The following is a 27520-nucleotide window of genomic DNA, read 5'->3' on the forward strand; positions in this document are numbered from 1 at the left end:
AAGACTCTCAAAGTGGCCAAAAAGTATGAAAAGGAGGGGTGGTGAGAGGAGGAGGAGACGCTGATGGGCTGGGTCAAGTGGCAGATGTAGTACAACTGTCACTTCATCAATGTTGCACCCACTTTTGGCAAGAAGAAGGGTGTGCCAATGCTAACTCTTAAATCCTTTGTGATACCGTTTTTTTTTCTAACAAAGCCACTTGGTGCGGTTAAAAAAATACTTTCCTATCTTACAGTTCATTCCCTCTAGGTACAAGGTGGGTCCTTGCTCCTCTGACCAACTTACGGATGCTCAAGGGTCTTTCAGGAAATATTTCAATCTGGTTCTAAAGAAGCAGCTCAGGATTGAGAGTGCTAGCTCAGTGTTCTCGTTAGACCATAGTCTTCGGTCTGGTTGCTAGATTGAATTCTCCAATCCTGAAGACCAAGGGGCATGGAAATGATACTACCACCTGAACTGTTTAGTTGAATCTATTAATTCAGGCTTCCTCTTAGGTAGTTTAAATGAAAAAGTAGTGGGAATAACCAAAGAACGATCTCCAGTTAAAGACAGCTTAGCTCATTCGAGTAGCTCCCCCCAAATAAGACCTATGGCATTTTCTCCCAAGTAAGCTCCAGGATCCAGAGAACACTTTCCATTCTAATCAGACAAGCTATTACCCAGAAAAGCTTAGCAATGACAGCAGAATAAGCAAGCCTACCTTGTTGGGCTTCCTGGTTTACAAGTGGGAACCAGCTAATTTAGAAATCAGCAGTCTCTTATTAAAATGATGGAGACTTTAACACTGGAAGAAAGAAATCAGGTTCCCAATAGGGAAGGTAGAAAACTAATGACAGCAAGGCCAAGTCAGGGCTCACCACTGTGTACCCCCTCAGTAGTCCAAGGGAAGGCTATCTGGCTAGCAAAAGCTGTGAATTATGACCACATAATAACAGCCAGGGACTGTTGGTTACAAACTAAATAGGTTTGGTTTTTAGACACAAATGTGTCTACACATTGGCAAACTCTAGCTAAAACAGCCATATAGACATTCTTTCCTTTGAACGCAGATACTTAAGCACTAAACTGGAAACTTAAAGATAAAAGAATGATGAAGCATGAATACTCTTTCACCCAAGCCCTCTTACATCAGAGAGAGACACTAAGACATTTAAAGCATCACTTAAAACAACCCTGTATTTTTATGCAGAAAAGTTAAAAGATTTAGAATACAAGTGAACTTTGCTCTTTGCTCCAGACTTGCTGTAAAACTCAGGGTATCATTGTTTTTTTTAATACATCAGGGTGAACCTTTTTAAAGAATGAACAAAGTGCTAATGACCTTAATATACAAAGAGTTTAGACAAACAGTAAGAAAAAGATGAAGATTCTAGTAGAAGAATGGGTTAAAAAATTAAAAGTAGATACAGTGGAGAAAAGACAGCCTCTTCAATAAGTGGTGCTGGGAAAACTGGACAGCTACATGTAAAAGAATGAAATTAGAACACTCCCTAACACCATACACAAAAATAAACTCAAAATGGATTAAAGACCTAAATGTAAGGCCAGACACTATAAAACTCTTAGAGGAAAACATAGGCACAACACTCTATGACATAAATCACAGCAAGATCCTTTTTTGACCCACCTCCTAGAGAAATGGAAATAAAAACAGAAATAAACAAATGGGATCTAATAAAACTTCAAAGCTTTTGCACAGCAAAGAAAAACATAAACAAGACCAAAAGACAACCCTCAGAATGGGAGAAAATATTTGCAAATGAAGCAACTGACAAAGGATTAATCTCCAAAATTTACAAGCAGCTCATGCACCTAAATATCAAAAAAACAAATAACCCAATCCAAAAATGGGCAGAAGACTTAAATAGACCTTTCTCCAAAGAAGATATACAGATTGCCAACAAACACATGAAAGGATGCTCAACATCACTAATCATTAGAGAAATGCAAATCCAAACTGCAGTGAGGTATCACCTCACACCAGTCAGAATGGCCATCATCAAAAAATCTCCAAACAATAAATGCTGGAGAGGGTGTGGAGAAAAGGGAACCCTCTTGCACTGTTGGTGGGAATGTAAATTGATACAGCCACTATGGAGAAAAATATGGAGGTTTCCTTAAAAAACTAAAAATAGAACTACCATACGATCCAGCAATCCCACTTCTGGGCATATACCCTGAGAAAACCATAATTCAAAAAGATGCATGCACCCCAATGTTCATTGCAGCACTATTTACAATAGCCAGGATATGGAAGCAACCTAAATGTCCATCAACAGTGGAATGGATAAAGAAGATGTGGTACATATGTACAATGGAATATTACTCAGCCATAAAAAGGAACGAAATTGTGCCATTTGCAGAGATGTGGATGGACCTAGAGGCTGTCATACATAGCGAAGTAAGCCAGAAAGAGGAAAACAAATATCGTATAATATTGTTTATATGTGGAATCTAGAAAAATGATACAGATGAACTTATTTGCAAAGCAGAAGTAGAGACACAGACGTAGAGAACAAATGTATGGATACCAAGGGGGGAAGTGAGCGGTGGGATGAATTGGGAGATTGGGATTGACATATATACACCACTATGTATACAATAGATAACTAATGAGAACCTACTGTATAGCACAGGGAACTCTACTCAATGCTCTGTGGTGACCTAAATAGGAAGGATATCCAAAAAAGAGGGGATACATGTATACGTATAGCTGACTCACTTTGCTATAAACCAGAAACTAACAGAACATTGTAAAGCAACTATACTCCAATAAAAATTAATTAAAAAATTAACAGTTGATTCACAGAAAAATAAAACAAATTACTTATCATATGAAAAGATGTGAAATACCACTTATAATAAAAGAAATTCAAATGTAAAACAATAATGGGATAGATTTTTTACCTCTCAGATTGACAAAGGTGTTTTAAAATTGATTTTTTTTGCAGTCTGTGATTGCAAGGATGTGAGAAACAGGCACTTTCACATACTGTTGGTAGGAGAGCAGTTTGGCAATATATATCAAAATTAAAGGGGGCTTCCCTGGTGGCGCAGTGGTTGAGAATCTGCCTGCCAATGCAGGGGACACGGGTTCGAGCCCTGGTCTGGGAAGATCCCACATGCCGCAGAGCGGCTGGGCCCGTGAGCCACAATTACTGAGCCTGCACATCTGGAGCCTGTGCTCCGCAACAAGAGAGGCCGCAATAGTGAGGGGCCCGTGCACCGCGATGAAGAGTGGTCCCCGCTTGCTGCAACTAGAGAAAGCCCTCGCATAGACACGAAGACCCAAGACAGCCATAAATAAATAAATAAATAAATAAAATTAAAAAAATAAATAAATAATGCACATACTCTGTGATTCCATAATCTTATTACTAGGAATTTACAGATAATAATCACGCAAGTGTTCAAAGACATGTATACAAGGATATTAATCACAGCATTGTTTAGAAGAACAAAAACCAAGACCTAAATATCCTTGAAACAATTTAAATGTTCATTAATAGAGGACGGGTTAAATAAATAAGGCACATTTATATGATATAATACAGTATTGTCATTAAAAAGAATACAATAAAGATAAATATCCTCACAGGGAACGATGTCCACAGTGTATTGCTAAGGAAAATAAAACAAGTTGCAGAACATTTGTGAAGAGATGTCTGTGTGTGTGTGTTTGTGTATATTTGTTTCTGCTTGAACATGCATAGAAAATACCTAGGAGGACATACCTATATCATTAATAGTGATGACTTGTGAGAGTGGAAATGGGATGTTTTTCTTCACATGCTTTTATACTCTTTTAATTCTTATAGTATTACTTTTATAGAAAAAACTCCAAAATAAACAAATGGATGTGGAGAAGGGTGGTGGTGACCTTGGACCATGATACTTGAATAATTTCACACCTCAGTTTAAGAGTTAAGAAATAAGGGAGGGGAGAAAGTAAATATGACAAATATTCATTTTGGTTGGGTAGACAAAGCCCAAACTGTCTTAAACACCAGGTGTCTCAGTGGGGATAGAGGCCTTCCCTCTGCAGGCCCACTAGAAGGTGGGGAGGCAACTATCTGCCTATTTGATGACAACAATATGGATTGGAGGATTTCTAGAGGTCATTTTTAGCCCCAAAGTTCTATCCGCTATTCTGATACAGATAATGGAGCTGATGATGCCAGAAACATCAAATCACTCCAGGTTGCCCTTGAAGAGCAGAGGGGTATTTGGAAATTACACTGTCCAGCTTCAGAGGTATTTGTTATGGGTCATCACCCCCCTTTTCTTGGGGAGGAGGCAAAGGTGGTAGACTCACGAGAGATTTGTCATGGGGCCGGCTTCTTTTCCTTCTCTGATTTGGATTTCTTTGGAAGGTTCTTTCAATGCCTTTTTAATATCTGGCTCGCAGCCCTCCTTTACTAATGGACAGGCAATAGCAATCCACTTGATAGCAAGGTGAACCAGGAAAATTTCCCTCATTCAAGCCCCTGGTAGTCATGTGCTGATTACCTTCCCTCTACCGAGGACTTCAGAGGGCTGACATACTTCTTAGAATAGAGACTAGCTGCTGGATTGGGGTCACTTAATCCTGCCAGAGGTAACACAGTGTGCACTTATCGGTAGGTCCCTGAATCTGGGATGGCCCTCACTAAGGTGGCTTTCCTTCTGACTCCAGAGACTTTCTGCAGATACAAAAAAACACCTCCTTCATCCTGTCTTGTCTGGTGGCTTCACTATCCTTCCAAGCCCAGGCTCGATTATCAGTGACAATTCAGCATGGTTTGAGGGGTCATTAACCAACCCTCTTTCCTCAAACTATCAACCCTGTGCCTGTATTTTGAACTCTATTCTATAGGAAATAAGGAGCAACTGTGGTCGTGTGAGTGACGTGATCAGATACCTATGCACCCACATATACAGCACTTTCTTATCTCTCACAGCATTACACTTCGACTCATTGTATGTTTGCCTCCTCACTTCAATTAAGTTATTCAAAGGGACTTGGTATCCAACTGGGTGTGGGTGGCTGAAGGAGAGAGTGAAGATGAAGACATCTGCAAGGTTTCAAATCTAGATAATTGAAGGGATAAATGGAAGGGTAAAGGTGCCATCACCTGAGAAAGGATACACCGGATGAGGAAGAGGATTTGGAGGGCAAAATGAGGCTGGCACGAGGATTAACAACACAGACTCTGCTGCCAGACTGCCTAGGTTTGAATCCCAGTTTGTCCACTTACTAGCTGTATGAGCTTGGGAAAGTCATTTAACCTCTTTGTGCCTTGATGTCCCCATTTGTAAGAATGGATAATAGTATTGGGTTGGCCAAAAATTTCGTTCAAGTTTGTCCATAAGATGGTACAGAAAAACCCGAAAGAACTGTTTGGCCAATGTGATATCCTGCGTCACAGGATGGTTGTGAATATTGAATAAATTAATATAGGTTTATGTACTTAGAGTGGTGCCTGGCACATAGTAAGTGCTAACTTAGTGTTTGTTAGTGTTTGACACAGGGAATTTCAATGGTTGAGGTACATTTAAAATGTATTCTGAAATTTTGAAAATAAATTATGGATCTTCTGATAGATAGTGGGCTAGAAAAGGAAAAGTCACAGAGCTCTGGACAGCATCGATATTGAAGCAAGAGAAAAGATAAGGATTTTGTAAAAGAGACTAAGAGGCAGAGAGGGAGGAGGAACCAGGTAGGCTTGATACCCTGGAAACCAAGAGAGTTGTCAACCAACGAGATTAAAATGGGACACAGGCATTGTACCTGTGAGTACGGGGAGGGGTTGGAAGAGAGGAGGGAGAGAGTGCCATTTGGGGAAGAAGATAGATAAAAGGAGAGAGAGTCAAAGATCAATATGGTCAGCTCCTCACAAATATTTTTTGAGGGTCAGACCTGTCCAAAAGGCCCCTGGGTGATCAGTGGGTCCAACTTCTTTCTTTCATCCCACATCAGTCCTCTCTGCCCCAACTGCCAATCAGAGGACCAGTAGCAACCACCTGGGATAGTGGAGGGCGTTCACCAAGGTCCCACCTAAGGAGCTGCTCAGCCAGTGGCCATATGCTCATTCTCCTTTACTACAGCTGGGATCAGAGGATAAAGAGGGAGGGCAGATGAGCACAGGAGCCCAAGAACTACTGTTTCTGATAAGACTCAGGGCCCACCTGACCCAGTGTCCTGACTCTGAGTGAGGTATCTGGGGCCTTCCTCCATGAGGTTAACCTCATGAGGGTAACAAGAGTCCCAGGCATTGCTTTCACCACCAGCCCTTCACTCCAGCACCTACCGTGAACAGGCCACCATCATTCCCACTACCCACGTCATTGCTCATTCACTTCCATCTGACAAATGTCCCGTCCCCTTCTTTCTTCCTTTCCAGCTCAAAGTTTATTTCTTTTCTCAAATGTTCCTCCCCTGAAAGCTCTTTGTCTATTTGTAACCAGAGTGGCCTTCTATATTGTCCACATCACACGTTTTGGATAATGTGACACATATTTCCTTGCACCTTTCTATTTCTGTCCCACGTTTGTTGTTGGCATATGGAAAGGAATCAGTACAAGGCAACATTCGGTGCTCTGGGATAGGACAGCTGGAAGGAGAGCTGGGAGGAGAGTGCTGAGTTTTGCACTGAGATTTCACACTTGAACGGAGTTTGCAACAAGAACCATAAGTTGAAAAAAACCAATATGATGAGGAGCCTGGGGTGAAAAGGAGACAGAAGATGGCTGTCCTCTAGATAACTGCGCATGTGAGGTGAAGGAGGAGGGGGGCTGTTATACACAGCTGAGATCCACCTACCCAGAGGAGAGGAGAACAGGAAACTCCCTAATTGGACATGTGTATGTGGGTCAGGGCCATATACAGCCATGAGTGTGAGGCTACAGAAAGGAAGCCCTGTGCTGGTGGGAACCCTGAAGGGGGAGGGGGGGTCAGTCATGGCTAAAAAACCTCATGTGTTTTTATTTAGTGACTTGCTTTTGAGATTATTTCATAGTCTCTTCCTTGTGAAGTATTATGCAGCTAGCTCCCTTGGTCTACTTGGGATCAAGTTTAAATAATTATATTTTTCTTTCTGAAAGGTAAGCATCACTAGCTTAGGTCTTTTGTGTCCCTTGGAACACAGGAGGCCAGGCCCACTGAGAGGGGTGGACTGGCTAGACAGCCTGTGTGTGTCTTTTCTACCCATGAGACTATAAATGTCTTGAGCGCACTCACTGTATCTTTCATTTTTATCATGAGGCATATGATTAGTACTCACACACACTTAGAAAATTGAAAAGAACTAAACAGAATGAATCATTCGCTGGAACTTTGTTATGAATGAGTTGTTTTAGATAGACACTACTTGTAGCTGCTTTGTTGATTTTCTGCTTTGTTGTAAGCGTTACTGCTTCTGATGACTCCTCAGAGGCAGTGTGGGGTGGTAGAAATAGTGGCTCAGGAGACAGGAAGGATTTGTGCCAGTTGGAGCTCAGCTGAGCGACCCTGGACATGTCATTTCAGACCAAATGATCTCTAAACCCTATGATTCTGCTCTGTGAGTGAAGTAGGCCGTGTCTACAAAAAGTCAGCCCAGATACAGGAGAGGAGAGAATTCACTTTATCAGTTTGGCCAATATGATGCCGTGCGGTCATTCTGACATTTTCTTCCAATGAAGTGGCTGATTTATTTTCTTGACTTGATTGACACAACGCATGTTTTTGGCCTAGAACTTTGACTTTGGAACAAAACTCATAGAATCAAAGCTGTGACTCATTATTATAGCGATAAATACCTATTGTTATATTGGGCAATTCAGGTAACAAAGACTTAATATTTTGTATTAATTCTAATGATATGAGTATCATAATTGAATTCTATGTGCCACAAATTATGCCAAAAGTTAAAAAATAATTCTCATTTACACCTCACAACCACTTATGATGTAGGTAATATTAACCCCATTATACAGATAAGGAAACTGATGCTCAATCAGGGCAAACAACTTTCCTAAGGTCAGGCAGTCTGAACTCTTAGCCACTATGTGCTAGTGGGTGCTTAATACATATTTAAAAATGAATAAATGAGATTAGCCAGCAGGAGTTATCAGCATGGCTTCAGCTAGTAGGAAGAGGAACAGTACTGCCTCCCATGTATTGAGTATTCACTATGTCAGGCACCGTTCTAAGTAATATACATGGATTATTTCATTTAATTTTCACTAGAACTCTATGAGGTAGGCTCCATTATTGTTGACATTTACAGATGAAGAAACTGAGGTTTGGAGAGCTTAAGTGACTTGTGCAAGGAAGCACATCTACTAAAACTGCTAAGACTCCAAAGTCTCTGCTCTTTCTGCTACTCCAGGCTGCCTGTAAATAGAGTGACTTTTGCAGTTCTGTTCTTTACTTTCTGCTCTCCTGTTGAGTACTTGAGATTTATAGGCTAGACACTGTCGGCCCCTTTTTTTGCACCAGTCACCTTTTCCTAGGCCCTCAGTGTCCCCTCTACACTGTGCCATCTCTCCCTGGGACCAAGGATCAGATAGGAGAAGGGGTAAGTGGAGGGCTTTGTTGCTGATTTTCTACGATCTCAACACAAACACTTATCGGTGTTGTTGAGACTTAATCTCGCTAGCTCATCTGTGAGACCAATTTTAATTTGGAGCCATCTGCCACAGACAAATGAGTAATTATGGCAGAGCCCAGAGGGGTGGGCCATGGGGAGAAGGTTGGCTTAGCCTCTTGCCACCTGCCTGCGTTGACGCAAGTGACCAAGAAAGAAAATTCCTTGGGTGGGCTGTTGATGCAGAGGCCAGCAGCTCTACCTCCCTGTTGCTCAAATCCTTAGACTCCAGTGAACAAGGAGGGATGAATGGGAGGTCATGGCAGCAGAAGAGGCTCTCCCTCTCACCGTACTGGCGGTACCTTGTGGTGGGCACCACTTGCCAGCTGGTCTCTCCACACAATATGACAGGCTAAGTCAAACTGATGGAGTGAAGCTGAAAATAATAGTCATTGAACTCTGTCTAGCATTAACTTTTGTTTCAGAAGACTTTAATATAGCTTTGTCTTATTTCTTCCTCACAACAGCCCTCTATATTAGGTAGGGGTGGGTATTGTGAGCTTCATTTTATAGATGAGGAAATTGAGTTGTAGGGTGATTCTATAACTAGACGCTTGTAAAAGACCTTATGACTTGCCCAAGGTCACCCTGTTAGCTACAAGCTGGCTAGCACCTCAAACTCCAAATTAGAGTCTGTCATTCTGTCTTCTAGACCAGTGGTTTTCCAGTTATGCTTGCTCCTCAGGGCCAAGGAGTTATGGGTGTGTGTGTTTGTGTGTGTGTGTGTGTGTGTGTGTGAAGAAGTGGGGCTTTTGGCCCTGACCTGCACTTAAACTAGGGCAGCTCTGCTTGGGTCTGTTTGTTTTACGTCTCTGTAGGATTTCATTTAATGAAAGACTCCGCTACTGAAAATGTTTGAAAACTACTTGTCTAGGCTAGTATTTCGAGAGTGTAGTGGGTTGAACTGTATCCCCTCAAAAGATATGTTCAAGTCTTAACACCTGGTACCTGTGAATGTGCCCTTATATGGAAAAAGGGTCTTTGCAGATGTAATCAAGTTAAAATGAGGTAGTCCTGGATTAGGGTGGGCCCTAAATCAAACGGCTGGTGTCTTTATAAGAGATAGGAGAGGGAGATTTGGACACAAGCACACAGACGAAAGGCACAGAGGAGAACCCCATATAATGACGGAGGTAGAGAATGAAGTGATGCAGCTACAAGCCAAGGCATGGAACAGATTCTTAGAGCCTCCAGAAGGAACCAGGCCTGTCAACACCTGCATTACTGACTTCTGGCCTCTTGAACTGTGAGAGAATACATTTCTTTTAAGCCACCCAGTTTGCCGTACTTTGCTATGGCAGCCCTAGGAAATGAATACAGAGAGTCACATAGACCTCTGACCTAGAAACGGGTTGGGGGTGGGCTTATTAACATGCTGATTCCAGGCCCAAACCCCAAGATTCTAATTCTGTAGGTATGCAATGGGGCTCAGGAATCTGCATTTTGACAAGTTCTCCATATGCACAAAGCTTCATCTTTGAGCTGGTTTTGACCATAGACAGACACAAGACTCCGCTCTGGATTGGAGCTGGATTTGCGCCCCCTGCTGACGATGCTGCTCTAGTGGTTCCAAGAGTCAGTGGGCCAAAGGCGGTAGGTTTCATGGACAAGAAATAGGCTGGTATTAAACCTTCTGTAGTCCAACATTTTTTGAGAGACTACAGAGAATAATGAGAACTATTTAAGAGTGTTTTCCCCAAGGAATCACAAATCCCACAGGTGGCCAAAATCTAACCCTAACGAAACAGGCTGTAGTGGTTAGGGAGTGGATGCTTCCAAGAAGGTTGGTTTTCTGGAGTAGCAAGAAGACCACAGAATAACACACATGCGCACACACGCACAGAGTCTTCTACTTGTTGTCTGGTGCAGGAAATTCTATCTGATAGAGCATCACCCTTTTTACTTTAAGATTTGGTACCTATTAAAAATGCAGGTGTCCATGTGAGTGATGATACTTGAAGCCAGGGTCAGCCATGTACGCCCGGCCTCCAGTCTTTATCTGAGAGCAGTTTTGATAGGCTAGAAGAGGAAGAAGAGCATGATGGGTTGGGGTAAGGGTGCAGCAGAGGGGGTCTTGCTGCCAACCTGAAGCCAAACTCCTTGCTCAATAAAGCCAAAGAGGGGACTAGTTTATCCACCCAAGACTGATGGAGGTCAGCTGTGCCCGATCCTTTGGAGAGCTGGGGGAGGGCCCCCATGAAAAGGGACAGGTGTTTGGATTCTATGTGTGCGAAGAGTGCCTTCCTGAGAGTAGCCTGCCCAGCTGGACCCAAGGTCCTTCAGGAGTCCTGTGTTTGCTCACATCCCTGACTGCTCCCAGGTAAACAAATCTTGTTTCTATCTCCCAGAGAGGCAGGGCTCCAGCACTGTGGCAGCCTGTTGTTATAGTTACTGATATATGACTTACCACAGCAATTGTCAGAGCAATGGAAGAAAATGCAATTTAGTAGCGGCCGGTGGTGGGGTTTAGGAGAGAGAGGAGCAAGGGAGGAGAAGGCTGCTGAAGAGACTGGGGGATGGAGCTGATAGCTCTGTGGGTTTGTATATACAGTACGATGTACGGTGGACAAAGGAGGTCTTATATTGGCAGTGAGTCTGAAAGGCCCTTGGTGAAAAACAGCCTGTCCCCAATAGCTTCACCCAGGTTTCATATGCCTGACATTCTACCAGTGGTGCTTCATTCCTGTGAGTTAAGCACTGCTTCTATCCAGGGGAGGTCATGCCTTAGATTGCACTTTCGAGTGACTTTACCTGGCGCCTTTCTTCCTCGGGGCTTGCCAGAGCAATGGGGAAAGATGGGAGAAAGGGTTGGCCATCAAATAAGGACTTGGCCTACTTTCAAAACTCAGATAGGGCTGCCATTGCTAGTCCCCTCTTTGGAAATTTCCTCTGTGCTCTCCCCTCTTTCAAAACAGTTATGAAGCTAAATGGGATTGAATATGAAAGTCCAGGATGTCTTGTTCAAGCAGCTAGCTATGTGCTTTTCTAGGAGATACACTTGACTCCTTCTTGTTCATCAGCAAGAATTTATCTATCACCCATTATATACTAGGCACTGGGTCAGGTGCTGATGGGGGATGCATGGAAACAGTTGGGCATTAGAGTACGCTTCACATTTAAGAAACAATCTAGTTACAGAGACTAGACATTTATACAAGGAAGGCTGGCCAGTAGTACGTATTAGTGTGTGATTGGTGTCAAGTGAAGGGTAGAGCCAATGGCTACATAATCTCAGAGGTGGACAAGATCATGGAGCAGAGTAGCTGGGTAAGCCTTAGTTCAGATTAGCACATTAAATCACTCAGACACTTAGCAGGGCTCTAGGGAAAAGGGGCCCAGAACAAATCAGCTGTGATGGGGATGGGGACGTGGACTGGGTAGGGACCATGCTTACACCTCTCTGCTTAGCTGTATATCCAAATCCTATAGGCCTGTCCTTTCCAGAGAGGTCATCCATCCTCCACTCATCTATCCTGTCTCAGAACTCCTGCGCTGGGAGTTCTCAGACTTAACTCAGACTGCCAGGAGGGCAGGATAGCCTAGTGGTTAAGCAGGTGGGGTTAGGAGCTAGACTGCCTGGGTTTGAATTCTGGCTCTGACATTTATTGTGACCTTGAATAACTGACTTAACCATCCATTGGCTCAATTTGTCTCATCAGTATCATGAGGACAGTAATAGTAGTGCCTGCCTAACAGAGTAGCTGAGAGGATTAAATCGTGTAAAATGCTTAGCACAGTGCGGATGCATACTATTCATTCATAAAATAAATATTTACTGAGTGCCTTTGATATTGCGGGCACTTTCCCAGTGCTGGGATACAGCAGTGAAGAAGAGAGATAAGGCCTCTTCTCTCTTGGCACTGTGTTAAATGTTGATTCAGGCCCTTTACCCAAGGAACTTTTAATCTAGTACCTTGCTTTCTGCTCTGTCAATTCCAATTCCTAGTCTGCGAGTTATCAGTTAGCTTATTTTCATTCCTTTTTGTTTAACTAGGCAAGTATTAAAGCTATGAATTCCCTTTAAACCCAGCTTTGGTCATGTCCCATAAGATTTGATGTTGAGTGTTTTCATTATCAGTATTTTTTAAGCACTTTGCAATTTTGGTTTTGGATTGTACTATTTCTACTTTTTAATGTATTGTGGTATTCCACGTTGGATGACTGTATTTTCTTTGTTCCTACTACCTGTGCCTACTATGCTCCAAAGGAAGAGAGACAGTGGGGACCTGTCTAACTTGAGGGGTTTAGAAGGGACTAAGGGGGAGACAGGACTAGAAAAGACCATTAATGAAGGGTATTGAGTGCTAGGCTTCATGGGCTGGTTTCTCTTCTAATGAAGAGACATTGGAGTCACTGAAGGGATGGACAGAAATGACAGGATTGTTATGCAATTTGGGAAAGAATAAGCCAGTATCATTGTTCAGGATGGCTTGAGAGAAAGAAAGAGGCTAGAGGCAGGGAGTCTAGAGAGAAGTTTTCACGTTAGTCTAGGACAGGGATTCTCAAACCCGAGTGGGCATCCCAGACCCCTGGAGGGCTTGCTAAGACACAGCTTGCCGGGCCCCACCCCCAGAGTGTCTGATTCAGCCAGTCTGTGGTGGGGCCGGAGACTTTTGCCTTTTCTAACAAGTTCCCCTGGTGATGCTAATGCTGCTGGACTAAGAACCACACTTTGAGAATCACTCATGTAGGAGAGAGATGATGAGAAGCACAGGAGGAGTGGTGGGAGCTGGGCTAGAGAGGAAAGAAAGTATGTATCAATATAAGATATTGGGAAGGAAGAACTCACAGGGCTTGGGGATGGAGCCTGGAGACAAGGGAGAGGAAGGACTCGAAGATGACTCCAGAGTGTTAAACGCAGGTGCCTCAGAGGGTAGGAGAATCACAGAGGCAAACCCCTGAATATCTAGGGGTGGAATGCATTCACATGCATGGAACTGGAGAGGTGTGTAAGCCCCTGTATCCATTTGCATCTGTGCCGTGGCACTCAAGTTGAAAGGCCTCCTGTCCTTCTTCAGGAGAGAGCGGGTGAGAAGGGGAAAGCTCAGGTCTGTGTTTGGTTTCTCCTTGTCCCCCCTTTCAGTGAGGAAGGAAATGAAGATATGGAGCAGGGGGTAGGGAGGGTAGAAGGAGCCTGACTGTTCTGGAAACAGAGAAGACGCTTTTAGGTCAAGTGTTGAAGGTATAGGGGCAAGTACCAATAAGGAAAAAGCAAATGAGTAAAAACTCAGTGTGGGCCATGCGGGGTAGCTCTAAGACCCCACCTGAGATCACTGATGCTATTCCTGAAAGCAGAGGGCTGCCATGATAGAGCTTCTCAACTGCAGCCCGCCTATAACCCTCCTTAGTTTCAAGGCTTCTGACCCTGCGGTGCTCTGTTGTCCCTGGCTACCTCCCCAGCTGTAGGGGCTTCTTACCTGCTTCTCTCCACTGGGCCGCCTGTAGCTGAGCAGAAGCTCCACAGCGCCCACCACTTCCTTGCGGATGGCGTAGAGCAGTGCGTCACCGACGTACACGCTGTGGTTCAGCAGTAGCTCCATGATCTCCAGATTCTCGTTCTCAATGGCGATGAGCAGGGCGCTGCGGCCCAGTGGGTCCATGCAGTTGATGTTGACATTGTAGTAGATCTCGGCCTCCTGGAGGGCCTGCTTCACGGTGGCGTAGTCCCCCTTCTCCACGGCACCGAGGAAGGCCTTCTCCTCTGCAGAGAGCTCCGTCTCAGCCCTCACAATTTGCAGGGGGATTCGGTCTCTGTAGGGTGAGTAGTTGACCCTTTTGTAGTACAGCTGGGCCATGGTTCATAGCAATTTAGAAACCTGAATGAGGAGAGAGAAGGAGACCAAAGATATTCTTAGATACCTGTAGGTCTCAAGTGGCCAGTTATGAAGGCAGCCTTGCTAATGACTTGGAAAATCCTCACCTGTTTTAAAGCCACCATCCTTCTCCTCTTGCAAAGGAGCATAGCAGAAAAAGCCCTGGTTTCTGGGTCAGAAAGACATGGGTTCAAATCCTGGCTTTACCAGGTCTGCGACCTTAGGTAAGTTACTCAAGCTCACGGTGCTTCAGTTTATTATTATTAAGCTTATTGATATTAATAACATTAATTGTGCCAGGCTCCACGCTAAACACTAATTCCCACCTCATAAGGCTACTGTGGGAGTTAAATGAGACAATGGCTGATTAAAGCAACTGGCCCAGAGGAAACCTCCTGAGACATGGCACAAGTTAGTTTCTTCCTTCCCTTCTGCTGTCTGAAAATACTCGTGATAACACTTCTGACTGGTGATGCAAAGTTGGACCTCATCTTTGGCCAATTTCCTTTGGACCCTGGGCCTGTGGGCCTGTGCTAGTTTGTAGGATTACATTTGCAGCTGCCCCAGATGCAGATCCTGGATTGAAACCCTGCTGTAGTGCTAACTGAAACATTCTTCTTATTGCTGCTCACTGGGGAAGGGGTATTGACTCCAACAGATTAAGCCACTACCCCCTCTGCCCACTCATGATTTTTCTCCTCCATGATTCCAAACCAAGCAGCTGACAGATATGAGAATCTGTCTGATTCAATTCTGAGAAATGAACGGCCTGTTTTACATGTACCACATCTAAAGCCAGATTTTAACAGAAGTGATTTCAAAGCAAAAACCTATTATTGAGTTCCTACAATATGTTTAACTTTCTCTGGGAGACCAAGAATAAAAGACAGACTTTGCCATTAATTGCATAGAATGAATCACAGTATAGAGCTCTTGTAGTTTGCAGATTAAATTCATGCACATTCCTCATTGACTCCTTGTACTAACCCTATAAGATGGGAATGATTATCCTCCCCATGGGAGAAGATGAGGCTCAGACCCATTAGGTGATTGACTCCCCTTTCCCTACCATCCCTGGGACCTCCAGAACCCTCTGGAGGCTGAGTCTGGATGAATCCATTTAAGTGTCTTTCATTACCGAACTGTTTTGCCAGCAAAAAGAAACGGAAATGTGATAAAGGGCCTCTTGTCTCATCTCCTGGATGTAAGAGAAGATGAAGACACGCAGCTTCCACAAACATTTGCCTTACTCTTCCAGGTAATTATATCTCTGCTTTGGCAGAGTGAGAGGCATATATTATACCAAGTGGCATTTGCAATTCATGTACTTGTGATCTTCTGGGAAGTTGGTATTTGAAGGTTAGTGTTGCCTCTTGCCCTGAACAGGCCCAAATGACAAATTTCTCTCTACATCCAACTCTCAGGAGAGAAGAGTGCTGCTTGGCTGTCTTGAGAAGCACTGATATTTTCTTGTGCTACTTTGAAGTAACTCAGCAATGACTAAAGGAAAGTGGCATTTAGAGGAAGCATTTGTCACTAAACAGCAAATTACTTTAATAATACTAATTGTAGAATGACTCCTTGTCTCTGTTATAAAGAAAAAAGGGAGGAGAAAGAAGGGACAGTGTGACCTCCTGAAAAGAGACTCAACAACCCAATTCAGTTTATATTTATTTAATTAATCAATATGAACACAGTGGAAGCCTTCCATGTGCCTAGCACTGAGCTAGTCACTTTTGGAACAGAAGAAAGAAAAGGTCCCTGCCTTCGTCATCTCTCACCTGGACCATTCCACCTCCTTATACTTAGTTATCCTGACTCCATTCTCTCCCCCTCCAGATCGTCTTCCACACCACCCCCAAGTTATCCTGTGAACCACAAATCTGATCCCATTTCACTCTCCTTGGTGAGTATCCCACTGCTCTTGTGATGAAATCAACACTCCTTTCTGAGATCTACTAGGTCTTGGCTTGTGTTTACCTCTCCAATGTCATCTTAAGCCACTCTTTCACTCTTATCCACTATTCTTTAGCCCTGTGGAGCTTCTTTTGATTCTTCCAACATGCCAAGCTTTCTCCCACCTCAAGACCTTGGATCATCTCCTGGAATACTCTTCTCCAGCTCTTTTCATCTTTCAAGCCTCAACAAAATGTCACCTCTTCAGAGAAGCCCTAATTAACTACCCTGTATTATAAAGTGGTTCCTTCATATTCTTCTCTCCATTGTAGCCTTTTCTCTTCCTTCTTGATGCTAATCAGAATTTCTAGTTACATAGACATATTTCTTTGTCTTCCTGGGTAATCGTCTGTTCAGTCCAATTTGCTTTAAAGCTCAAGTGCAGTTGCATCTGTCCTGTTTTTCACACCCTGGATGCTTGATACATATTTGATGAATGAATGAGTAAACCTTCCATGATATTCTCTCATCTCTCTCCATCTCTCCCCAAGTTCTAGCCATACTGAGTCATGTTCTCTGAGTTGCCCTTTCATGACCGTGCGTTTGCATATGGCTTCATCCCACCTTCTCCACTTAACTAACTTCTCTCTACTTCAGCACCTTGCTCATAGGTCCCCTTCTCTGTGAAGCCTTCCCCCAAGACCCTCAGAAAGTTAGCCAATCTCCCTCTGAGTTCCCCACTGGCACCCAGATCACATTTCTCCAATGTCACTCAACTGCGTGTTTGTCTTCCTGCCATTCGGGTAGGAGTACCTTGATTCCTGCCTTCCTAGCACTTACACAGGCTCTGGAACATGATGGGTGCTCAACAGATGGATGTTTAATGAGCAAATACAATCTAGTTAAGGAGGTTGGTGCAGCCACAGAACGAAGGGCTAAATTGTGTGCTACTGATTTGATGCTTTGGGATTTCAGAAAGGGCTCTGTGAGGCTGGAAGTCTCAGAGAAGGTTTCATGGAGAAGGTAGCTGTTACCCAGTCCTTGGAGGATGAATTTAGTGTAAAAATATGAGGGTAGTTCAGGTACCACACGAACAAAGGTGGTGAGATTGATCATAGCCTAGTTGGGAGATAGTGGTGGGGGCATATTTTTAAGGCTATAATAGGATACAGGGACTAGAGGTAAACTAAAATTACAAGGCAATAGCTCAAAACCTCACTTTCCCCATATAAAAAAAATGATCTTAGACACTTGTTGCCCATTTGCCACTTAAGGGGCTAACATGGAAGAGAAGGCTAGATGTCTTCTCATATGGTGTCACTTGTGGTGCTGGGCTAAGCATTATCGCTACAGGAAGGTCTGTGCCCACTTTAGCAAGGTGCAGCTTGGGGGGAAACTGAAGACAAATGTATCCCAGGGAAAGATGAGAACAAAGGGAACTAACTCAATTGGTGCCCTATTGTGTGCCAGGCACTATGCCAGGAGCCAGTGCAATAAAATAATTATTATAGTTGAATAATTAATATGTCCCAGGAACTGTGCCAGGTACTGGGGCAGCACTGATACTACTACTGCTTCTAATAGTAATGATAATGAAAGCAACAAAAAGTACCATTAATTGAACTCTCACTCTATGCCAGATGTGTGGGTTACAGTAGCAAAGAGAGAGGACAGTAAAATCACGGTAAATTTGTGACTTGAAGTGAGTATGATTGGATGATATATAGTCAATTCAGAGTCTAGTGTTACTTTTCACCTCTTGCATTTGAAATTAATCTGGTCTGTTGCGTTTCCAGTGGGCTGTGTTATGAGAAGCCTCATGGTATTCCTCTGTAGAGAAAAAAAATCTTTCCTCCAGAGGTTTGCCTGAGATGTACTATTAGAGAGTCACTCCTTTGCTTTAAGGCACTACATCTCTAAAACTACCCCTGGAAGGAATAATAAATCATGTGGCCAATAGCTAATAACACCTTAATGTGGATTCCTTGATTAGGAAAGTTGCTGTGGCCTTGGGAGTAAAGAGATGTATGTTTAGAAGGACATGAAAGATGTGATGGAGGGGAAAGGAGAGGCCTGGAAATCTCTTTTATGGTTTCATGCCCACCTCTACACTACACGCTGAGAGTGATGTAAAAATGGGTTCCCTATATTGTTTGTCTACATGCAGGCTTCTTTAGATGTCTAATGACTTTGCCTAGTTTCCTGCCCTCTGCCAATCCCCAAAGCTGGCGCCATTTGACCCTCACTTACAGCTTTAGCCTCAGCCTTGCTCCAAGCTCTGAGGCTAATTCTTTCTCCATAGGCTTGCTGTTAGTCCTACTCTGTCATTATTCCAGGAATAAGTAACTAATGATGGAATTTCTGGCATCTCTTGAAGATAGATTATAGGGGAGGTTCCTTTCCATCACCCTTTACCTTTATACTTGGCAGACTGCACTCATCTGCCATTAACCTAAGCCAGGAGGTGAGGCTGGCTTTCCCATCATTATGCACTGGCCTTGAGGTGTATCCTTAACTGAATGAAATGAAACCAGCCAGCACTTCATGCCATTCTATGAGTGAACCCTACTCCCAGTGTAGTCCCCCAAGCATGAAAGATTAGGAATGGTCAATCAGGCTGCCTCAGGGGGCTTATCATGTTCCTTCTTTTCTGTGCTGCTAGCCAGAGGAGTTTGTCTAATGGGATCTGTGACATTTGTGGGTTTAAATGATGCGATTTAAAGAGCTACATCAATGGGCTGGGCAGAAGGCCAGGATGCAAAGTATTCTCACCAAATCCCAGCCCAGATCGTTGCCCAGCTCAGGACTTTGTCTGTGAGGAGGAAAGCCTGGCTTTTCATCTAACGAAAAAAATGGTGCCTTTGGAAGGACATGGGATCTGTGTGTGGCTTGCCCCCTGTGCCATGAGGATTGAGTTTGAATGGTGAAACCCTTTTGACGTCTTGCTCTTATCCAAGCTTATCTGTCTACTTGTCCGTCTCTTCAGAGTCCTTTAAGGAAAGTCAGTTTAATTTGATAAACTTGTACAATCTCAAGTGAATAATAAACATTCAATGAATATGTACCAGGCACTGTGATAGAAGATGAAGATAACAGCTAAGTCACTTAAAGCCATACCTCATCTAGTAAAAAATTACATTTGAACAAGAACCTTGAATGCCCAATCCAATGAGTGACTAAAGTGGAAACTTCATGCACATAGCCACAGGGGTGGGCTGGTCAGAGGAAGCTTGTGTGTATGTACCTGTGTGTGTGTGTGTGTGTGTGTGTGTGTGTGCGTTGATTTCGAGAGCATTTTGACTCCTTTAAGAATACCACTTTTAGAACTTCCTAATTTTAATGTAGTAACACTAATCTTTCCCAGAAAGGTCCAGATCTTGAGCCTCCTGCAAGGGACCTCAAAGGTCATCTAGAATAATCCCCTGTCCAGTGAAAAAATCCCCTTGGCAATATCCTTGTTAAGTGATTGTTCATTTAATGAGCACCTCCACTGATGAGACACTCACCACTTTCTCACCTTCATGGTGAGTGCTGACATTCAGCAAATGCTCGTTGATGTCCTGCTGAAATCACCTGCCTACAGCTTCTCTTCCATGGCCCTAGTTCTGCTCTCTAGAGCAGTATCGAGCAAAGCTCTCCTTTCTTCTACATAACAATCCTTTGCGTGCTTGATTTCAGCTCTCAGGTTCCTCTCTGCCCCCAGGAGTCTCCCCTTCTCTAGAATTATGAGCATCCTAGTGGTCTGATTCTAGTTATACTATACTTTGTTTTTCTTAAAGTATGCTGCTCAGAAGTGAGCACAGTTCTCTAGCATGGTCAGGCCAAGACAGGTTACACTGTGGCTGTTTCTTTCTTCATTTCTCGTTCAGCAAGATCAAGACACCATAATATCTTGTTTCAAAAGGCACTTTAGACCATCCTGCGTAGTGGTGTGTTTGTAGTATTATGCTTTTCATTTGTATAAATCTTATCAATCCAATAATTTCATTAATTTATAAATAATAAATTAACATGAAGCACTTATCATGTGCCAGATACTGTGTGTGCTAAATGCTTCACATACATTATTTAATTTATTCCTCACTTTCAGACAGTTGCCATTATTATCTCCCACCTCACAGATAAGGAACCTGAGGCACAGAGAGGTTAAGTAAGTTGCTTAAGTTCACATAGTTAGTAAGTGGTGGGAAGGGGATAAGAGCCAAGCTTCTGACGCTAGAGTCTACATTCTGAACTACTTCAATGAAGGTAGATTCTTTTGTATGCTCCATAATGCCTATAATAGTGCCAGGAATAGTAGATACTCGATGTTTCAGTTTAATACTTGTTATGCAACTAGTATTTGTCATGCCCAGAACACTTGGTGGTAGGGAATACAAATATACATATATAAATGACATAGCCCTTGTCTTCAAACATTTCCAAGTACAGAGAGAGGGATAAAATGAAAATAAGTTAAATGTACTATGGTCTGATATGGAGTCTAATATATAGTAGGGACACTATGTAGTAGGAGGAAGTGTTCAACTCTACCTGGGGAGAAAATTGAAGAGAAATATTTGAGCTATGTCTTAAAGGGTTGGTAAGAGTTTGCTAGACAGCAACGTAAGGATGGTCATTCTAGATGACGGACACAGCAGGTGCTCAGGTGTGGGTATATAAAACACAATGGTATTTTTTTTAATTGGAGTATAATTGCTTTACAATGGTGTGTTAGTTTCTGCTGTATAACAAAGTGAATCAGCTATACATAAACATATATCCCCATATCTCCTCCCTCTTGCGTCTCCCTCCCACCCTCCCTATCCCACCCCTCTAGGTGGACACAAAGCACCAAGTTGATCTCCCTGTGCTATGTGGCTGCTTCCCACTAGCTATCTATTTTACATTTGGTAGTATATATATGTCCATGCCACTCTCTCACTTCGTCCCAGCTTCCCCTTCCCCTTCCCCATGTCCTCAAGTCCATTCTCTACGTCTGTGTCTTTATTCCTGTCCTGCCCCTAGGTTCTTCAGAACCATTTCTTTTTTTTTTTTTAGATTCCATATATATGTGTTGGCATACGGTATTTGTTTTTCTCTTTCTGACTTACTTCACTCTGTATGACAGTCTCTAGGTCCATCCACCTCATTTTAAGAGAACATTGGCTGTCTTTCTATTCTTCAAAACTCTCAAGCACGTGATCACCTTGGGACCTTAGCGCATGTGGTTCACTGCCTATAATCCTCTTCTACTAGACCTTCAGTTTCCTTCTTATCATGTAGATTTCAAATCAAATGTCATCTTTTCAGTAAGCCTCCCAAGAACACATTTCTAATGGAGCAAGTCCCTTCATGTCACCCTCTTCTCATCATACAGACTTGATTTTCTTGAAGAACTTATTACTATTTGAAATACTCACATTTTTGTTTATTGTTTTAACATCTAGCTCCCCCAAACAAAATGTAAACTCCATAGTAGCAAGAACCTTATCTGTCATGTTTACTACTCTATATACAAAACCTGGCACGTAGTAGGCTCTCAATAGATATGTATTAAATTACTACATGAAATAGTGGTAAGGATAGAGATGGGGGAATGCTCTGTCAGTAGAGCTCTGCTTTTTCTTTTCTGTTTTTTTTTTTTTGCCACACTGCACGGCATGTGGGATCTTAGTTCCCTGACCAGGGACTGAACCCGTACCCCCTGCGTTGGAAGCATGAAGTCTTAACCACTGGACCACCAGAGAAGTCCCAAGCTCTACTTTTTCTTGTATGTTTAACCTCCTCCCCTCCATGTAGCCAAGTGCTTAGGCAAGAAGCCACCCTTTCACCTCAAGGAAAGAGTCTTAATTAGTCTAAGACTAAGTCAATATTGGTAATTCCATTTCTTTGGGCAGTGATTGACCTAGATTTGAGCAGTTGGTACAATTCTGCCCAATGAGATGTACTAGAGGGCTTCTGGGAAAAGTTACTTTGTTCTAAAAAAGAGATGTAAAAAAAAGAAATATTTCCCCTTTTTGCCTCTGAATGTTGTCATTTGCATGTGACACCAAAGACTTTGGTAGCCATCTTGGGACTATGAAGAACGCCAACCTAAAAGATGCAGCCTCCACATTGAGAATGGCATAAGTTGGGTCCTTTGTGATGTCTTTGAGCCATTGAATTAACCAATCCGGGAGCTGCTCAACCTCTAGACTTCTAGTTGTGTGAGATGAAAGCTCCCTTTTTGTTAACCCACTTTTAGGCATGCTTTTCTGTTACAAGAAGCTGAACACAACCTAAGTGATAGCATTTTCTGGAAAATTACCAAAATTAAACCACAAACAAATAGAAAACCAGAGCATATTACTAATCATAGAGGATATTAAAATAGTTTGAAATATCTACCAATTAAAAGTCATTCACTTCAAGAGACACCAAGGAAAGCACAGCAGAGGGAAGGAAATAAACGGGTCCTTGATGACATATTGTGTTGTAGGATCAAACTTCACCTGAAGTCAGTCAGCCTGTGGACTTCTCATTCATGCATACTTTGGAGATACTGTGGGTTTGGTTCCAGGCTTCCACAGTAAAGTGAATATTGCAATAAAAGATACTGAAGAGATGAGACCTTAAGCCTTGAGAAGAGTGAGCAAATGTAGGACATGTGGACTAATGACTGGAGATTGGTTCAAGATGGCGGAGTAGAAGGACATGCTCTCACTCCTTCTTTCGAGAACACCGGAATCACAACTAACTGCTGAACAATCATCGACAGGAAGACACTGGAACTCACCAAAAAAGATACCCCACATGCAAAGACAAAGGAGAGGCTGCAATGAGACGGTAGGAGGGGTGCAATCACAATAAAATCAAATCCCATAACTGCTGGGTGGGTGACTCAGAAACTGGAGAACACTTATACCACAGAAGTCCACCCACTGGAGTGAAGGTTCTGAGCCCAACGTCAGGCTTCCGAGCCTGGGGGTCTGGCTATGGGAGGAGAAATTCCTAGAGAATCAGACTTTGAAGGCTAGTGGGATTTGATTGCAGGACTTCAACAGGACTGGGGGAAACAGAGACTCCACTCTTGGAGGGCACACACAAAGTAGTGTGTGCATTGGGACCCAGGGGAAGGAGCAGTGACCCCATAGGAGACTGAACCAGACCTACCTGCTACTGTTGGAGGGTCTCCTGCAGAGGCAGAGGGTGGCTGTGCCTTGCCGTGAGGACAAGGACACTGGCAGCAGAAGTTCTATGAAGTACTCCTTGGCGTGAGCCCTCCCAGAGTCCACCATTAGCTCCACCAAAGAGCTGGGTAGGCTCCAGTGTTGGGTTACCTCAGGCCAAACAACCAACAGGGAGGGAACCCAGCCCCACCCATCAACAGACAAGTGGATTAAAGTTTTACTGAGCTCTGCCCACCAGAGCAACAGCTAGCTCTACCCACCACCAGTCCCTCCCATCAGGAAACTTCCACAAGCCTCTTGGATAGCCTCATCCACCAGAGGGCAGACAGAAGAAGCAAGAAGAACTACAATCCTGCAGCCTGTGGAACAAAAACCACATTCACAGAGAGATAGACAAGATGAAAAAGCAGAGGGCTATGTATCAGATGAAGGAACAAGATAAAACCCCAGAAAAACAACTAAATGAAACGGAGATAGGCAATCTTCCAGAAAGAGAATTCAGAATAATGATAGTGAAGATGATCCAGGACCTCGGAAAAAGAATGGAGGCAAAGATTGAGAAGATGCAAGAAATGTTTAACAAAGATCTAGAAAAATTAAAGAACAAACAAACACAGATGAACAATACAATAACTGAAATGAAAACTACACAAGAAGGAATCAATAGCAGAATAACTGAGGCAGAAGAACAGATAAGTGATCAGGAAGACAGAATGGTGGAATTCACTGCCATGGAACAGAATAAAGAAAAAAGAATGAAAAGAGTGAAGACAGCCTAAGAGACCTCTGGGACAACATTAAACGCAACAACATTCACATTATAGGGGTCCCAGAAGGAGAAGAGAGAGAGAAAGGACCCGAGAAAATATTTGAAGAGATTATAGTGGAAATCTTCCCTAACATGGGAAAGGAAATAGCCACCCAAGTCCAGGAAGCGCAGAGAGTCCCATACAGGATAAACCCAAGGAGAAACACGCCAAGACACACAGTAATCAAATTGGCAAAAATTAAAGGCAAAGGAAAATTACTGAAAGCAGCAAGGGAAAAACAACAAATAACATATAAGGGAACTCCCATAAGGTTAACAGCTGATTTCTCAGCAGAAACTCTACAAGCCAGAAGGGAGTGGCATGATATACTTAAAGTGATGAAAGGGAAGAACCTACAACCAAGATTACTCTACCCAGCAAGGATCTCATTCAGATTCGATGGAGAAAACAAAAGCTTTACAAACAAGCAAAAGCTAAGAGAATTCAGCACCACCAAACCAGCTCTACAACAAATGCTAAAGGAACTTCTCTAAGTGGGAAACACAAGAGAAGAAAAGACCTACAAAAACAAACCCAAAACAATTAAGAAAATGGTAATAGGAACATACATATTGATAATTACCTTAAATGTGAATGGATTGAATGCTCCAACCAAAAGACACAGGCTTGCTGAATGGATACAAAAACAAGGCCCATATATATGCTGTCTACAAAACACCCACTTCAGACCTAGGGACACAGACAGACTGAAAGTGAGGGGATGGAAAAAGATATTCAAATGGAAATCAAAAGAAAGCTGGAGTAAGAAAGTGGGCATAGAGGGAACCTACCTCAATATAATAAAGGCCATATATGACAAACCCACAGCAAACATCATTCTCAATGGTGAAAAACTGAAAGCATTTCCTCTAAGATCAGGAACGAGACAAGGGTGTCCACTCTCACCACTATTATTCAACATAGTTCTGGAAGTCCTAGCCACGGCAATCAGAGAAGAAAAAGAAATAAAAGGAATACAAATTGGAAAGGAAGAAGTAAAACTGTCACTGTTTGCGGATGACATGATACTATACATAGAGAATCCTAAAACTGCCACCAGAAAACTGCTAGAGCTAATTAATGAATACGGTAAAGTTGCAGGATACAAAATTAATGCACAGAAATCTCTTGCATTCCTATACACTAATGATGAAAAATCTGAAAGAGAAATTATGGAAACACTCCCATTTACCATTGCAACAAAAAGAATAAAATACCTAGGAATAAACCTACCTAGGGAGACAAAAGACCTGTATGCAGAAAACTATAAGACACTGATGAAAGAAATTAAAGATGATACCAACAGATGGAGAGATATACCATGTTCTTGGATTGGAAGAATCAACATTGTGAAAATGAGTATACTACCCAAAGCAATCTACAGATTCAATGCAATCCCTATCAAATTACCAATGGCATTTTTTACGGAGCTAGAACAAATCATCTTAAAATTTGTATGGAGACGCAAAAGACCCCGAATAGCCAAAGCTGTCTTGAGGCAAAAAAATGGAGCTGGAGGAATCAGACTCCCTGACTTCAGACTATACTACAAAGCTACAGTAATCAAGACAATATGGTACTGGCACAAAAACAGAAACATAGATCAATGGAACAAGATAGAAAGCCCAGAGATTAACCCACGCACCTATGGTCAACTAATCTATGACAAAGGAGGCAAAGATATACAATGGAGAAAAGACAGTCTCTTCAATAAGTGGTGCTGGGAAAACTGGACAGCTACATGTAAAAGAATGAAATTAGAATACTCCCTAACACCATACACAAAAATAAACTCAAAATGGATTAGAGACCTAAATATAAGACTGGACACTATAAAACTCTTAGAGGAAAACATAGGAAGAACACTCTTTGACATAAATCACAGCAAGATCTTTTTGGATCCACCTCCTAGAGTAATGGAAATAAAAACAAAAATAAACAAGTGGGACCTAATGAAACTTCAAAGCTTTTGCACAGCAAAGGAAACCATAAACAAGACGAAAAGACAACCCTCAGAATGGGAGAAAATATTTGCAAATGAATCAATGGACAAAGGATTAATCTCCAAAATATATAAACAGCTCATTCAGCTCAATATCAAAGAAACAAACACCCCAATCCAAAAATGGGCAGAAGACCTAAATAGACATTTCTCCAAAGAAGACATACAGACGGCCACGAAGCACATGAAAAGATGCTCAACATCACTAATTATTAGAGAAATGCAAATCAAAACTACAATGAGGTATCACCTCACTCCTGTTAGAATGGGCATCATCAGAAAATCTACAAACAACAAATGCTGGAGAGGGTGTGGAGAAAAGGGAACCCTCTTGCACTGTTGGTGGGAATGTAAATTGATACAGCCACTATGGAGAACAATATGGAGGTTCCTTAAAAAACTAAAAATAGAATTACCATATGACCCAGCAATCCCACTACTGGGCATATACCCAGAGAAAACCGTAATTCAAAAAGACACATGCACCCGAATGTTCATTGCAGCACTATTTACAATAGCCAGGTCATGGAAACAACCTAAATGCCCATCAACAGACGAATGGATAAAGAAGATGTGGTACATATATACAATGGAATATTACTCAGCCATAAAAAGGAACGAAATTGAGTCATTTGTTGAGACGTGGATGGATCTAGAGACTGTCATACAGAGTGAAGTAAGTCAGAAAGAGAAAAACAAATATCGTATATTAATGCATGTATGTGGAACCTAGAAAAATGGTACAGATGAGCCAGTTTGCAGGGCAGAAGTTGAGACACAGATGTAGAGAATGGACATATGGACACCAAGGGGGGAAAACTGCGGTGAGGTGGGGATGGTGGTGTGCTGAATTGGGCGATTGGGATTGACATGTATACACTGATGTGTATAAAATTGATGCCTAATAAGAACCTGCAGTATAAAAAAACAAACAAAACAACTAATACTAAACTTTCATTGGGTTATTTGTATGGAAATATGTTAATATAAATGTTTCAGACATTACATGAAATTTCTAAAAATCTTATATTTGTATTTGTATGGAAATATGTTAATATAAATGTTTCAGACATTACATGAAATTTCTAAAAATCTTATATTTGTATTTGTATGGAAATATGTATGGAAATATGTTAATATAAATGTTTCAGACATTGCATGAAATTTCTAAAAATCTTATATGTTCTGGTATAATGTTATAAGTAATAATCCTAGTTATTACTTTAAAATGTATATCTCA

The 27520-nt window shown here is 42.4% G+C and overlaps 1 pseudogene across 1 annotated transcript in view; it reads right to left on the minus strand.

Annotated features, from left to right (window-relative positions):
* Nucleotides 1-3925: 3925 nt before the first annotated feature.
* LOC309620723 (short transient receptor potential channel 5 pseudogene) overlaps nucleotides 3926-27520 on the minus strand; it is a 34771-nt pseudogene continuing 11176 nt past the window's right edge. The window contains exon 2 of the transcript XR_014249899.1: nucleotides 3926-14425. The product of XR_014249899.1 is annotated as a short transient receptor potential channel 5 pseudogene (transcript). The remainder of the gene's footprint in view (nucleotides 14426-27520) is intronic.

Source organism: Balaenoptera borealis (assembly GCF_965194805.1).
Source record: "Balaenoptera borealis genome assembly, chromosome: X".
Lineage (NCBI taxonomy): Eukaryota > Metazoa > Chordata > Mammalia > Artiodactyla > Balaenopteridae > Balaenoptera > Balaenoptera borealis.